Here is a 14,980-nt window from a genome sequence, read left to right on the forward strand (position 1 = left end):
ATCTGGCCTTGTTTGCACCTTGTGGTGAACCCTCTGTATTTGCTCTCATGAAGTCTTCTCTTGATTGCAGACTTTGACAGTGACACGTCTACCTCCTGAAGAGTGTTCTTCTCTTGGCTGGATGTTGTGAAAGGGTTTTTCTTTACCATGGAGAGGATTCTCCGATCATCCACCACTGCTGTCCTCGGTTGACGTCCAGGCCTTTTTATGTTGCTGAGCTCACCAGTCCATTCTTTATTTCTCAGAATGTACCAAAGAGAATTCTCAATAATTAATTCTCATTAAGTGAGAATTGTATTTTAATGTTTAATTCAGTGTAATTTTTTTCTAATGTTATTGGCTGCACTGTGTTAATAGCAACCTCTTGCAACATTCGGTAAAGAAGTAGTTCACCCAGAAATACTTATTCTGTAATTATTTACTGAACCTTATGTTATTCCATATACCCTTGCTACTTGTACTGTGTAAGGCTAACTGAGACTTGTCAAAGCACTTGTATATCATTGCTCTTTTGTTTATTTTAATTGCTTCCATTGTCCTCATTTGTAAGTCGCTTTGGATAAAAGCGTCTGCTAAATGACTAAATGTAAATGTAAACTATTGATTTGGCCACACCTAATGTTCCTGCTATCTCTCTAATGGATTTGTTTTGTTATTTTATATGTATTGTTTTTATATGCCTGTCCATGAAACAGCTTTTGAGTCAATTGTCCAGTTACTTATGGTCCCTTGAAAAAGGGGAGCGGTACATATTAAAGAGCTGTAATTCCTTAATCTTTCCTCCAAATTTGATGCGAATACACTCAAATTAAAGCTCAGTGTGTGCACTTTAAGCCCATATTCATTACATAACTGTAACTTGAATGTGTTTTGGTCTGCAGCTAATAAAAATTATTGTGCCTGTGTCCAAATATACAGTGGGTACGGAAAGTATTCAGACCCCCTTAAATTTTTCACTCTTTGTTATATTGCAGCCATTTGCTAAAATCATTTAAGTTAATTTTTTTTCCTCATTAATGTACACACAGCACCCCATATTGACAGAAAAACACAGAATTGTTGACATCTTTGCAGATTTATTAAAAAAGAAAAACTGAAAAATGCTCAGTATTTAGTAGAAGCACCCTTTTGATCTAATACAGCCACGAGTCTTTTTGGGAAAGATGCAACAAGTTATTCACACCTGGATTTGGGGATCCTCTCCCATTCCTCCTTGCAGATCCTCTCCAGTTCTGTCAGGTTGGATGGTAAACGTTGGTGGACAGCCATTTTTAGGTCTCTCCAGAGATGCTCAACTGGGTTTAAGTCAGGGCTCTGGCTGGGCCATTCAAGAACAGTCACAGAGTTGTTGTGAAGCCACTCCTTCGTTATTTTAGCTGTGTGCTTAGGGTCATTCTCTTGTTGGAAGGTAAACCTTCGGCCCAGTATGAGGTCCTGAGCACTCTGGAGAAGGTTTTCGTCCAGGATATCCCTGTACTTGGCCGCATTCATCTTTCCCTCGATTGCAACCAGTCGTCCTGTCCCTGCAGTGCCTGTGTCCAAATATATATGGACCTGACTACTATATATATATATATATATATATATTGACTGAGATATTTAAAACTTAGAAGCAAGTAAATACATGAAATTGACCAAAATTGACAGTAAATGTTACAAAAATGTTACAAAAAATTCTATTTTAAATAAATATTGTTCATTTTAATTTTCATCAAATAAATTCAGCATTGGTGACCATGAGAGACTTATTTCAAAAATGTTAAAAAATCTTACTGACCCCAAACAGTGAGTGTATGTATGTATACAAAACATATATCTATGTTTTTAAAGTTTTTAAAGTTATAAACACAGTTGTGTAGACTATTATGGAAAAAAATGCATCAACCATAACCATAGCAAATGCATCCAGTTGGAAATTTGTTGTCATCTTTAAAGTTGTGTTACCTTCTCATTTCTATGTCAGGCCTCAATTTTCCCCAGCTTGGTTGCTAAATTGATGTAGTCCCAGTTCCACGCACAGAGCAGCATCTGTGAAACCTGCTTGGACCTGATAAGCCCGGCATCCTAGTCTGTGGAGGTTTGGAGTGCTCTACATTCTGCTGTGGAAATTGTGCTGTGTACTTTGGGCTCAGTGCTGTTTATTAACCATTTGCCCTTAATAATTTGATTGTCAAAGTTTGTAACAAAAAGCCTGATATAAAGCAGTAAAACGCAGCCATCAGTTTACATAGTTAGAATATGTTCCATAAGCAGAGCAGTCTGGGGCAGATAAGAGCTTCTGTTATGGTAAAGAGCAGCTCTCTATTGTGCTTTACAAATGAGAAGTAAGCAGGCTACTTGGGTAGTTATTTTTTTCATACAGCTTGAATATCATTTATCTTGCCTATATAAACATCTTCCACATAAACGCAAAGTCCCCTGGAGCTTTTTATCTTTTCTTCTAGCACATGCACAGTTTCTATTATTATGATTATGGTGTTTATCTTATTTCAATTATAGTTAGAGTAGAATAGAAAATATGAGACATCCATGTACCATATTAGATCCACCAATGGAAAATAAAAAAAAATTTCTGTGCGATTTTTGCAGTAAAAATTCACCTTTTTATTCCTCAAAACTCCTGAAAGAAAACTTAAAAAATAATTGTTCATGAATCTGAACTAGAATAGCTAAACTCCTTGTGATTTCCATCCCTAAGTGAGTGTCATTCTAGGATTGAAATGCATTTCTCCTCAGGCTTCCCTCGTAGACTTTCTTTGAGGCAAATGAAGTAGTGTTTTGGTGAGCATCTATTATTTCTGAGCAGCAGACTGTTACTGTCAAACAGAGAAGCACAGTGGTAATGCTTGGGAAAATGTGACTACATTAAATGCTCGCTAGGGCATTCAGTCATAGCAAGACCCCACTTTTCCAGCACTTTTCCACTTTTGACAGCAACCCAATGTGTAATTGTTTAGCTAGGCGAATACATCTCATGCAAATATCTTACTCAAGCTAGTACATGATCTTTCATGCACCAAGAAAACATTGTAGAATTTAAAGCGAACTGATGGTATGATCAGTTTTTTAGGGGAACGTGTTTCCTCATCAGACCCCCATGTTTAGGCCTGTGAAGAATTTGGTCGTTGGAGAGGAAGTGTTATTCTCTTTCAATTAAAATAAAAAATTACCATCAGGTGTATAGAATAGATTTTCTGTCCAAAATATAGGGCAAAGGATTTCCTTCAGGCAAAACAGAACATCTATCCATCATAGCTGGTGTGATTAAGTTTCATTAATTTCAGATTAATGCCACTTGACAGGTTATTTTTATAGACAGCTTGCATCAGACTTGTGTAGCTTAATATAACCCAATGTGTAATTGTTTAGCTAGGCGAATACATCTCATGCGAATATCTTGCTCAAGCTAGTACATGATCTTTCATGCACCAAGAAAACATTGTAGAATTTAAAGCGAACTGATGGTATGATCAATTTTTTAGGGTTTTAGGGTTTCCTCATCAGACCCCCATGTTTAGGCCTGTGAAGAATTTGGTCGTTGGAGAGGAAGTGTTATTCTCTTTCAATTAAAATAAAAAATTACCATCAGGTGTATAGAATAGATTTTCTGTCCAAAATATAGGGCAAAGGATTTCCTTCAGGCAAAACAGAACATCTATCCATCATAGCTGGTGTGATTAAGTTTCATTAATTTCAGATTAATGCCACTTGACAGGTTATTTTTATAGACAGCTTGCATCAGACTTGTGTAGCTTAACATCTTCTGTGTTTTCCTCTGATCTATTTTAATATTGCATTTTTATTGTATTAGTTCCAGGTTATAGATGTCTTATTTTAAAATGTTGGCTCGTAACCTAGATAACCAAAAGTAGATCTGCAGAAATCCTGCTTGTGGCATGTGAAAAGGGGTTTCCACCCACTCTCTGAATTACTAGCAATGCCTAATGCAATTGTTCTGGGAATTGAAAAGTCACAGATTAAGAACTGTTGTTCGTTAAGGCCAGAATCGGCCTGTCTTTTTCCTTGTTAAGACAGCTTGGGCTGCTAATGGGATTATAGAGTGAAGAGACAGTTTAGCTACATGGACTAAGGAGCATCGTCCAATCCCCTAAGGATCCACAAAATGCCCCAGGAAAAAGAAGTCGGGAGAAAGGTCATCGTTCCTGATCGCACACTCTCGCATAATATAACCCATTTACTGTAATCGTTCTAGGCGCTAATTGCAGTATCTTTCACACCACATAACAACAACAGCTCCCCACTCTAATACTTACGGTTGCAGAGTTGACTCTTGACAGCTTTATGAAGTGATTTGACCAGTGTTATTTATGTATTGAATAATGTATATTTGGTAGCTCAAATGATTAACAGTTGTTTGCAGATGAAAGTGAAAACTGCTGCTTTTACACCAAATCATGCTTGCTATCAGTGTTATTTTAGTGTTATTATTTTATTATAGTATTTTAATATGTTTGAATTAGCTTTTTATATATTTTTTAAAAATTATTTTAAAAAATCTGCACTTTAAGTTTTTAGTTTTAGTTTAAGTTTTCACGGTAACACTTTATTTTTAAGGACCAATTCTCACTAGTAACTGTACGTATTACTAGCAAACTGGCTGTTTATTAGTGCTTATAAGGCACATATTAATTCTGCATAACCATATTTTAGATCCCTTAATCCTCATACCTAAATTTAACAGCTACCTTAATAAATATTAATAAGCAGCAAATTAGGAGTTTATTGAGGGAAAAGCCGTAATTATTAGTTAGTTAATAGTACGATTTAGACCTTAAAGTGTGATTGTTTTAATAATCGTTTTAAGTATCTTTGTCATTTTTATTAGTTCTTTTAAATATACATTTTTATTTAGCTATTAATAATACTATTCATTTATTTTCTTTTTTAGTAATTTTAGTACTTTCGGTGAGTTTCCAGTTTCTAATTTTAGTGTAGGTTTTTCATATAAAATTTGTATTATTACAGATTTATTGAAATTACTGAAAACATTTTAAATGGAAGTCATGGAAGGCCATAAATAGTCTGAATCCATACTGTACTAATGAAAGTTTGATATGTTGGCTTGATATAAAGGCTTAGAGAAGCCACCATGATTCATATAGTGAATCATGTAGAGCGCTGCAAAATTTGATAGATCGGGTTTGTTTTAATTTTTAAAAAATGTTTGAAATTTAATTTTTTGCAGCTTTCATTAAGAATACAACACAAATGCTCAAAACGCCCTGAGCATGTCTAGTGAGACAAGATTAATGAGTCAAGATGATTGTGTCTGTTTTAATATTTATGGTTTTCAAATCCATGACGCATGCGTCATTATAAATTTGCATCCATTTTTATCCTCCTCGTTTTATTGACCTTGTTTACTGGTGGGGCGGTAATTTCATTTGTCTCAAAATATCCACTTGTTATGGTCTGTTATAGATTTTAGTCAGGAATAAACGGCATATGTAATTCGACATGAATGAAAACAAGCTCACAGAAAAGATTGAAAATATTCTTCGCACACGCTGTCAGTAAACAAAACACTTTGGATAGTGAAAAGTAGATGTGACCTAGGTCAGTATGTCAAATTAAGCGCACTGTACTGCAATCCCTCAGAGCATTGTTTCCCTCAAATTAAATTTTGGATTTCTTGACCAAGGTCTGTTGCAGGACATATAAACCTATTGTACATTCATAGCTTTGAAAGAGAGTCTAAAAGGAGCTCTTTCTAATGTCCTTGATGTCCATGTGCGTCAGTGAATGAACACCTGCAGATTTCAGCAAATTCCTCTGCTTTGAGACAGTGTTGCATTCAGAGAATAAATAGTCTTGTGTTTGAGCACAATGCAGTAGTTCATATTTTAGGGTTATCAACAGGTTCTAATTTGATATCAGTGGCAGCAATTTTTACTTTCGAATAAGCTCATGGTATTTAACAATAGTCAGATAATTTTCTTTTCTACACATTGAATACGTTAGCCGCAGGTTTGTGTCCAATGTGTGTGCTTACGAGGAAACCTATTACTGTTGTGCCCTTGAGCAAAGCATTTAACCTCAGGTTTGCTCCAGGGAGACATTTCTGTGATTGGTGTACTGTGTGTTTGTCTTCTTATACTAACTAAATAGTGTGTGTGACAGTTAGAGGAAGGAGACATATCCTGTGCCACCCTGTCCTGATTCAGTCTTTGCTAGTGCCTGTATCTGCTGACAGATTAAAACACTGCTCAGTGTGACAGTTGTGCGGCTCCTTCAGTGTGAAGCCTGAAGGCTGTTTTGTTTAAATATTTGCATGTAATGTATTTTAGATAATATGACAGGATGCAAAAATATGTGACATTCTTATCTGTTTTTGGAGTTACAAGGATATTTATGACTAGTAGTTGCTTAGATTGAGTAAAACATGAGCCTGTTTTATGTACAGGTCTGTGAAAATGTTTTTGCCCCCTTCCTGTTTTTTTTAATTCTCTGCATGTTTGTCACACTTAAAGGGGTCATATGATGTTGCTAAAAAGAACATTATTTTGTGTATTTGGTGTAATGAAAACTGACGGCCGGACATTCTCTTTCAATTGTGAAGCCTGCAGTTCTTTAGATGTTGTTCTGGGTTCTTTTATGACCTCCTGGATGAGTCGTCGTTGCGCTCTTGGAGTAATTGTGGTTGGCCGGCCACTCCTGGGAAGGTTCACCACTGTTCCAAGTTTTCTCCATTTGTGGTGTGGTTGACTCTTAACTTTTATAAAGAATATCTCTTTGTATTTGAGACTTTAGTCTTTGCCACTTTACAGATCTTCTTTATGCACCAAGAGCTTGTAACACTCCAAAGAGAAAGGAAAAATTGAAATCGCATCATATGACCCCTTTAAAGGATTCAGATCAAACTCATTTTAATATTACACAAAGATAACCCAAGTAAATGCAAAATGCAGTTTTTCTAAAACTTAAATCTTAAATAATCATTTTATTTATTAAGGGAAAAAAGCTGTCCAAACCTGCCTGGCCCTTTTTTACACTACTGTTTAAAAGGTCAGTAATATTATTAAATGTTTCTGGAAGAAGTAGAAGAATGCTCACCATGCTGCCTTTGTTTTATTAAAATACAGTAAAAACATTTATATTGGTACAATTTAAACGTAATTGTTTTGTATTTTTATGTATTTAAAAAAAAAAAAATTATTTCTGTGATTTCAAAGCTGAATTTTTAGCATCATTACTCCAGTCTTCAGTGTCACATGATCCTACAGAAATTATTTTAATATGCTGATTTGCTGCTCAAGAAATATTTCTTATTATTATCAATGTTGAAAGCAGTTGTGCCACCTTATATTTTTGTGGAAACCATGATACGTTTTTTCAGGATTAAATATAAAGTTCAAAAGAACAGCATTTATTTGAAATAGAAATGTTTTGTAACATTATAAATGCCTTTATTGTCACTTTTGATCAATTTAATGCATCCTTGCTGAATAAAAAGTATTTCTTTCTTTCTTTCTTTCTTTCTAAAGTGGGTAACACTTTATTAAGAGTTATTTAAAATGGGTTAAGGGTTCGAGAATGCAGAATAAGTATGTAATCATTAATATGTGCTTTCACATATATTACTGATAAAGTACTTATAAGTACTGATAAACAGCCACTATGCTAGTAATATGCATGCTAATAAGCAACTAGTTGTTACCAAAAGTGCATATATACACAGTGTATATGTAGTTTATTTGAAAAGATATACTAGTATACACAACAGCCGTAAGTAACATTTGGTACAACTTACTCATAATACAGCCAAAAATGTACATTGATAAATTATACAAACAAACTTGTACCCTTTATTTGATATCTAATAAATATACTGATACATATTTATAAATGAGTCTGCTAATTGTGCCTACCCTCGCAAGTCCACATAATTACATTAATTTCTTTTAGAACTCATCATGATAACAGTCATATTTATTCTTAATTGTTTTGTCAACAGGCTAGCAAATGTGGTGTGTAAAATTGGTCTGTTAGTTTTATATTTCATTTTGTTTGTATAACTGCAAAGCACTGTGACAATATTATGCCTCGCTCTGGGCGTCCTGACCTGTCTTCTCAGAAGAGTCATAAACATGTCAAGTATTTAATAAGATGCATTCATCTTCCAAGCTCATTCCTATGGTTTATCATCAAAAGGCAGCATGTGTCTCCAGAAGCAAAACAAAAGATTTAGGATCCTTGCATTAATGTGTTTCTCAAGCCTGTGTTACCCAATCCAGTCAAGTTTGAACCTGCTTGCTGCTGACCTTTTGAATGACTATGGGACAATTTGTATGGTGTTTGATGAGAGGTGCACTGTAGCTGTGACACATCATGAAAGGGCAGTGTGACGAGAGACAATACGATGTGTGAAAATGCTATTCTTTGTATGCATTATGGTGGAAGATTCCCTTTTAGACTTTAACTGTTTGTGTTTTATTTTTAAAACTTAGCTGACCATTTAAACTTTTGTGTCACTTTAAAATTTAAGACTGTGAATACATTCTTAATATGGTACACATGATCAGGTTAGACTAATGATTTCAGTCAATGACGCAAACGATATGGATTCACAATGACTCATCATCTTTCATGAGCCCATCATCCCAGTTCTCTGGCCAAGTGATGCATCTTCTTGTTATACACATATCAGAACAGATGAAGAACCATACCATTTTTTAAAATAAATGAATACTTTTATTCAACAAGAAAGCATTAAATTGATCAAAAGCGACACATTTATAATGTTGCAAAAATTCTATTTGAAATAAATGCTTCCCTTTTGATCTTTTTATTCAAGAATTCCGAAAAAAATATCACAACTTGAAACAAAAATATCACATAATATCACAACAAAAATATTAAGCAGCACAACTGTTTATTTAATATTGATAATAATAAGAACTGTTTTTGCAAATCAGCATATTAGTATGATTTCTGAAGGATCATATGAAACTGAAGACTAGAGTATGGCTGTTGAAAATTCAGTTTTGTCATCACAGGATTTTTTATTTTTTTATTTGAAAATATATTAAAATGCAAAACAGTTATTTTAAATTTTGAAAATAATTATGATATTACTGTTTTTACTTTATAAATGCAGCCTTGCTGGGCATAAGAGACGTCTGTCAAAAACATAAAAAAATCTACCTGTGTAAACTTATACATTGTTAGCTTGAGTGACTATTTTCTATATTTTTATAGTACTGTTTTCCATTATGTTGTAGTGTTTTATATTATCAAAATTCGAAAATGATGTTTAAATGTTACTTAATCTCATAGGACTGTGTTGCTCACCATATGTTATCCAAATTCCCATCCCTGGAGAGCATTCTAGTAATGTCAGTAAATGAAGGCCGACGGTCTGCTGTGGGTTTCAGATTGGGATGTGACCATATTTTGAAGTTTTTCCAGCTCTTCATTGGAGCATGTCAAAATGCTTCATGTCCTGCATGCTAGCTTTGAGCTCCTCTTGCTTGGCAACTGTATAAAACACCTGAGCCTCAGCACGGGGTCCACTCTGTCCCACAGCTGTACGGGGCAGCCCTGTGGGATTTAGGCACAGACCTCTCACATTCATCCCAGCTCCCAATGGCCCTACTCTTCTTCTAGGTCAGATCAAGCATTTTAGTTTTGTTTGTGAGCCCAGTGTCACACATACACTTGTATAAAAATAGTGCTATCCTTAGCTTTTAAGATGCACTGTAAAATCCAATAGTTTACCTTACTTAGATTTAGTTAGTTATCTTTACTTAGTTGTTATACTTACTAGGTTTTATTAAGTTACAGCTACTTTCAAGGCAAATAAAACAATTTACTTACTGTTTTGAGTGACACTTACTTAAAATATTCAAGTAGCCACAAAGGAACCAACAGTGTTGGGAAGTAACTAGTTACATGTAATGGAATTACGTAATTTAATTACAAAATAAAAGTTATTTGATTTCAAAGGAAGATGCATAATAAATAGGATGCTTTTAGAAAGTGAACTATCTTCTAATTAAAGCATTAGTGCATTTATTGTGTGTGTTTATTAAAGAACTTTATCAAGTTTATTTTTTCATAAATACTCTGAGATGCTTTCATTTGGGTTTAAATAATCCTTAAATAGTGTGTGGTAATGCTAAAATCACACACAGACTTAAACATTCAGCACGTGAACCACAACAATGGTAACAATTCAATTTAATTTATTTTCATTAATTGTAACAATAACCATTTTATTTGCTCTTTTTGTTGTGCTACTACTGACACAAGACTGCAAATAAAATTGTCAAATAAAATCAACAACTGTAAAACAAAGCAACTGCATAATTTATTCATGCCGCAATGCACTCTGGGAGTCAGTGAGTAGCTACACAGTCATGAGTAAACCTAAATGAAAGGATAAAGTACCTCCTACAGTTATTTTTTAGTTACTAGAACTCTCGTGTAAGTAAACTATACTAACTAAGCATCTGTCAGTACAACATACTATTCCTATTTCACTTTACTTCGTTTTTTCAAGGCAATCGGTTTGCATGCTTTTTTTAAGTAAGCCCAACTAATTCGATTTTACAGTGTGGATCATCTTTTGTTGTTTTAATCCGTCGTCCTTGTTTCTCTTTTCTCCAGCAGACTGACACTGCTGTTCAAAAGTTGTGGGTCTTTAAGATTTTTAAAACTTAGGCGGACACATTTAATTGATCAAAATTGACAGTAAAACCATTCATAAGGTTAAAAAGGTTTATATTTTAAATAAATACTGACTACGTTTACATGGACAACAATATTCCGATTTTAACACGATTAAGAGGTGACGTAATGACGTGTGCCATTAATTGATCTATGTACTATAACATGTAAAACGGGAACATGAAAGGAATATTCTAAAAGCAACTCATGTAAACACCTTAATCATAATATTGGCTTATTCAGAATAAGGTAAATAATCAGATTACTGATTAACGTATTCACTGTTAATTTGAACTTCTGCTCATCAAAGAATCATGAAAAAAATCTAACTTTCAAATATTAGTTAAAATATAAAAAATATTTAGAATTTTACGCAGCACAACTGTTTTCAACATTGATAATAAGAAATGTTTCTGGAGAAAGAATGAGACTGTAGACTGACTGAATAAATTACATTTTATATTAGAACTGAGAACAGTATTAATAGTATTTCATAATATTACTGTTTTTACTGTATATTTGATCAAATAAATGCAGCCTTGGTAAGCAGACTTCTTAAAAAATCCAAAATCTTACGTGTGTGTGTGTGTATACACACACACACACACACACACAGCAAGGATAGTAAAAGTAGGATTATTGGAGTATGTTTTAAAAGAAAATACTTTCTACTTCTACTTCTAAATTTCTACTTCTACTTCAAAAGTTTCTGGCAATTTCTAACAACTTCTGAGTGAAAATTGTTTCTATACCCACATTTTTTTTCAGTATTTGATTGAACAATGGCTTAATTAACCTCCCAAACTTTGAAAGATGATGTCAGCTCTGAGGTTGCCATAGCAGCTGTCTGATCTCCCTGGAAATGATACATCCAAGAGATGAAAAGAGCGCATCCATTCCCCTTGCTGACATCTAAATATTTATCCCACAGCCCATGACTGGAGAGACTGTCTGAATTAAGGTCTCTGTGATTTAGTTTAGATTTCATTTTTGTTCTTTTTATAATCCAGACAGCCCACCCTGGAGCTGAGCTCCAAGACCTGCGTACGATTAGATGATGGACATCTGATAAGAACGTTCAGATAGAGGGTGTCTAATAAAGCCAATGTCATTACACATGGACACATTCTGATCCCAACACCCACATGGATAACAAGTAGTGTTATCATCTCTCTAGTATTAATATTCACCGATAAGAATTCTTATCCATATTTTTCCGTTTAAAATTGTACTGTTTCAATGGTTAAATAAAATTGTATTCATCAAAATGCATGTCTAATTAATTAAAAGTTTAACAAAAAATGAAATTTTGAAGGCCGTATGAAATGTTTTTTTTTTTTCTTCTCAAATTCAGTTTTACTTTTACCAAATTCTGTTTTCTGGATTCTGGATTTCATTTTACAGTAATGGTTTCATTAAATAATAATAATATTAATAATCAAAAGCATAATTAAGTAGTGTTATCATCTCTCTAGTATTAATATTCACCGATAAGAATTCTTATCCATATTTTTCCGTTTAAAATTGTACTGTTTCAATGGTTAAATAAAATTGTATTCATCAAAAAGCATGTCTAATTAATTAAAAGTTTAACAAAAAATTCAATTTTGAAGGCCCTATTAAATTTTTTTTTTTCTCTCAAATTCAGTTTTACTTTTACCAAATTCTGTTTTCTGGATTCTGGATTTCATTTTACAGTAATGGTTTCATTAAATAATAATAATATTAATAATCAAAAGCATAATTAATTGATTTTGTAAAAAAAAAAAAAAAAAAAAAAAAGATTATTATTTTATTTATTTATTTTTTTTCCAGAAACACTGTGTTGTGTATTTACATTTTTCTGCTAAATAAATTCTGGTAAATAATTTTTCTGTTAAAAAAAAAATAAAAAAAAATAAATTCAAGCTTGTTTCATCTAATTATTATTTAGTAACTAGTTCCACAGAAATTTTACGTTCAGTCAATTTCTGACTTCAAAGTGTTATCTGAATTGTTAGCTTTTAGTTGGCTCAACCTTTACTGAACTAGTTTTATAGTCCACTCAGCAGAATTACAAAATGTTTTAATTGGTCAAACATTTAGAAAACTACAGCAAGTTATTTTAATTAAAATGTAACCATTTACTCCATGTGTTTTATATGTTACCTCAACTAAGATTTATTATTTGGGCCATCATAAGAAATTGCTGTGGAACTAGTTGTTACATTTCATATATTTTTATAGTTTAACAATTTTTTTTTAAATGATTAACTGGTGTCTATCAATCACTAAAAACACATTACAACACATAATAGCCTTTATTAAATAACAATCTGCATTTATAAAATGTTTCATGCAGACTAAACATACAGGCTTGAAGAAAAAAAGTCACCTACATCTTGGATGGCCTGAGGGTCAGTAAATTAACAGCAAATTTTCCTTTTTGGGTGAAATATCTCTTTAAAGTGGAGTGGTCTGGTCACATGCCAGTGTTTGGTGCCTTGGAAGAACTGACTGGCCAGCATCTGAAAACTTGCAATGATGACCAGTGAAACCATTGGCCACACCCTGATGGAGAAAGAAAAGTAACATTTATCTAAAAAAAAATGAAATTATGCCTTTTAAACAATATCAGTTAATTAAATTTGTGATGAAACAGAAGTGCAACCATTTTTTTTGGGCACACAAAAAAATTCTCACAATCTATTGCACAACAGGGAGCATTGATGCTGACTGTGTTCATAAAGATTTGTAACAGAACATGTACATTTCATATTATAGGGCTACCTTAAACAGCATAAAAATAATATTAAAAAAATAGCGGTCCTGCCTGGTCCTGTTAATAATTCCAGTGGTGACATTTTACAAATTGATTGGTCAATTGTCCCAGTGTTTACTGAGCCACGGTCTTTCCCAGTGCATGAACTCATAAAACACTTTCTAAATATCCACTCAAAAAAATTGAATATGTTGCACGATTTTGTCGTTAAATTTAGTATAAAAAAAACATTTATTTAGTGCAACTTACCTGACTCGTGTACTTGACAAGATGGCGCTGCTGTTTCTCCCGCGATGTCACTCAGGCTCGTGCACGTGCGGAATGATCTCAGTGTTGGCTGGATTTGTTTTTATTAGTTCAGTCAAAAATTGGCATTCTGAATGTTGACTGGATTTGAAAATAACCCTTCATTTAATGTTTTTAAAATATATTTGTGTAGACTTAATATGTCTTCTCAACTAAGCCCAAGCAATAAAATTAGTTCAACTTAAAGGTGCAGTAGGAGATCTTGGAAAATGCTAACTTTAGCCTGATAGCACTGAAAGCAGTAAATTAACAGCAAATTTTCATTTTTGGGTGAAATATCTCTTTAAAGTGGAGTGGTCTGGTCACATGCCAGTGTTTGGTGCCTTGGAAGAACTGACTGGCCAGCATCTGAAAACTTGCAATGATGACCAGTGAAACCATTGGCCACACCCTGATGGAGAAAGAAAAGTAACATTTATCTAAAAAAAAATGAAATTATGCCTTTTAAACAATATCAGTTAATTAAATTTGTGATGAAACAGAAGTGCAACCATTTTTTTTGGGCACACACACAAAAAAACACAATCTATTGCACAACAGGGAGCATTGATGCTGACTGTGTTCATAAAGATTTGTAACAGAACATGTACATTTCATATTATAGGGCTACCTTAAACAGCATAAAAATAATATTTAAAAAATAGCGGTCCTGCCTGGTCCTGTTAATAATTCCAGTGGTGCCGTTTTACAAATTGATTGGTCAATTGTCCCAGTGTTTACTGAGCCACGGTCTTTCCCAGTGCATGAACTCATAAAACACTTTCTAAATATCCACTCAAAAAAATTGAATATGTTGCACGATTTTGTCGTTAAATTTAGTATAAAAAAAACATTTATTTAGTGCAACTTACCTGACTCGTGTACTTGACAAGATGGCGCTGCTGTTTCTCCCGCGATGTCACTCAGGCTCGTGCACGTGCGGAATGATCTCAGTGTTGGCTGGATTTGTTTTTATTAGTTCAGTCAAAAATTGGCATTCTGAATGTTGACTGGATTTGAAAATAACCCTTCATTTAATGTTTTTAAAATATATTTGTGTAGACTTAATATGTCTTCTCAACTAAGCCCAAGCAATAAAATTAGTTCAACTTAAAGGTGCAGTAGGAGATCTTGGAAAATGCTAACTTTAGCCTGATAGCACTGAAAGCGTACGTTCCACCCTCCCTGCAAATCGCCGTCCAAAGCCACGCCCCCTGAAGGCATATAAGTAGGTAAGTAAGTAAG

At 33.6% G+C, this 14,980-nt stretch overlaps 1 protein-coding gene across 2 annotated transcripts in view; it reads left to right on the forward strand.

Moving 5' to 3' along the window:
- Positions 1–14,980, forward strand: part of LOC107713439 (endothelial cell-selective adhesion molecule-like) — a 51,829-nt gene that overhangs the window by 8,157 nt on the left and 28,692 nt on the right. The window lies entirely within an intron of this gene.

This window comes from Sinocyclocheilus rhinocerous, unplaced genomic scaffold (genome assembly GCF_001515625.1).
Source record: "Sinocyclocheilus rhinocerous isolate Xijiao unplaced genomic scaffold, SAMN03320098_v1.1 scaffold689, whole genome shotgun sequence".
NCBI lineage: Eukaryota > Metazoa > Chordata > Actinopteri > Cypriniformes > Cyprinidae > Sinocyclocheilus > Sinocyclocheilus rhinocerous.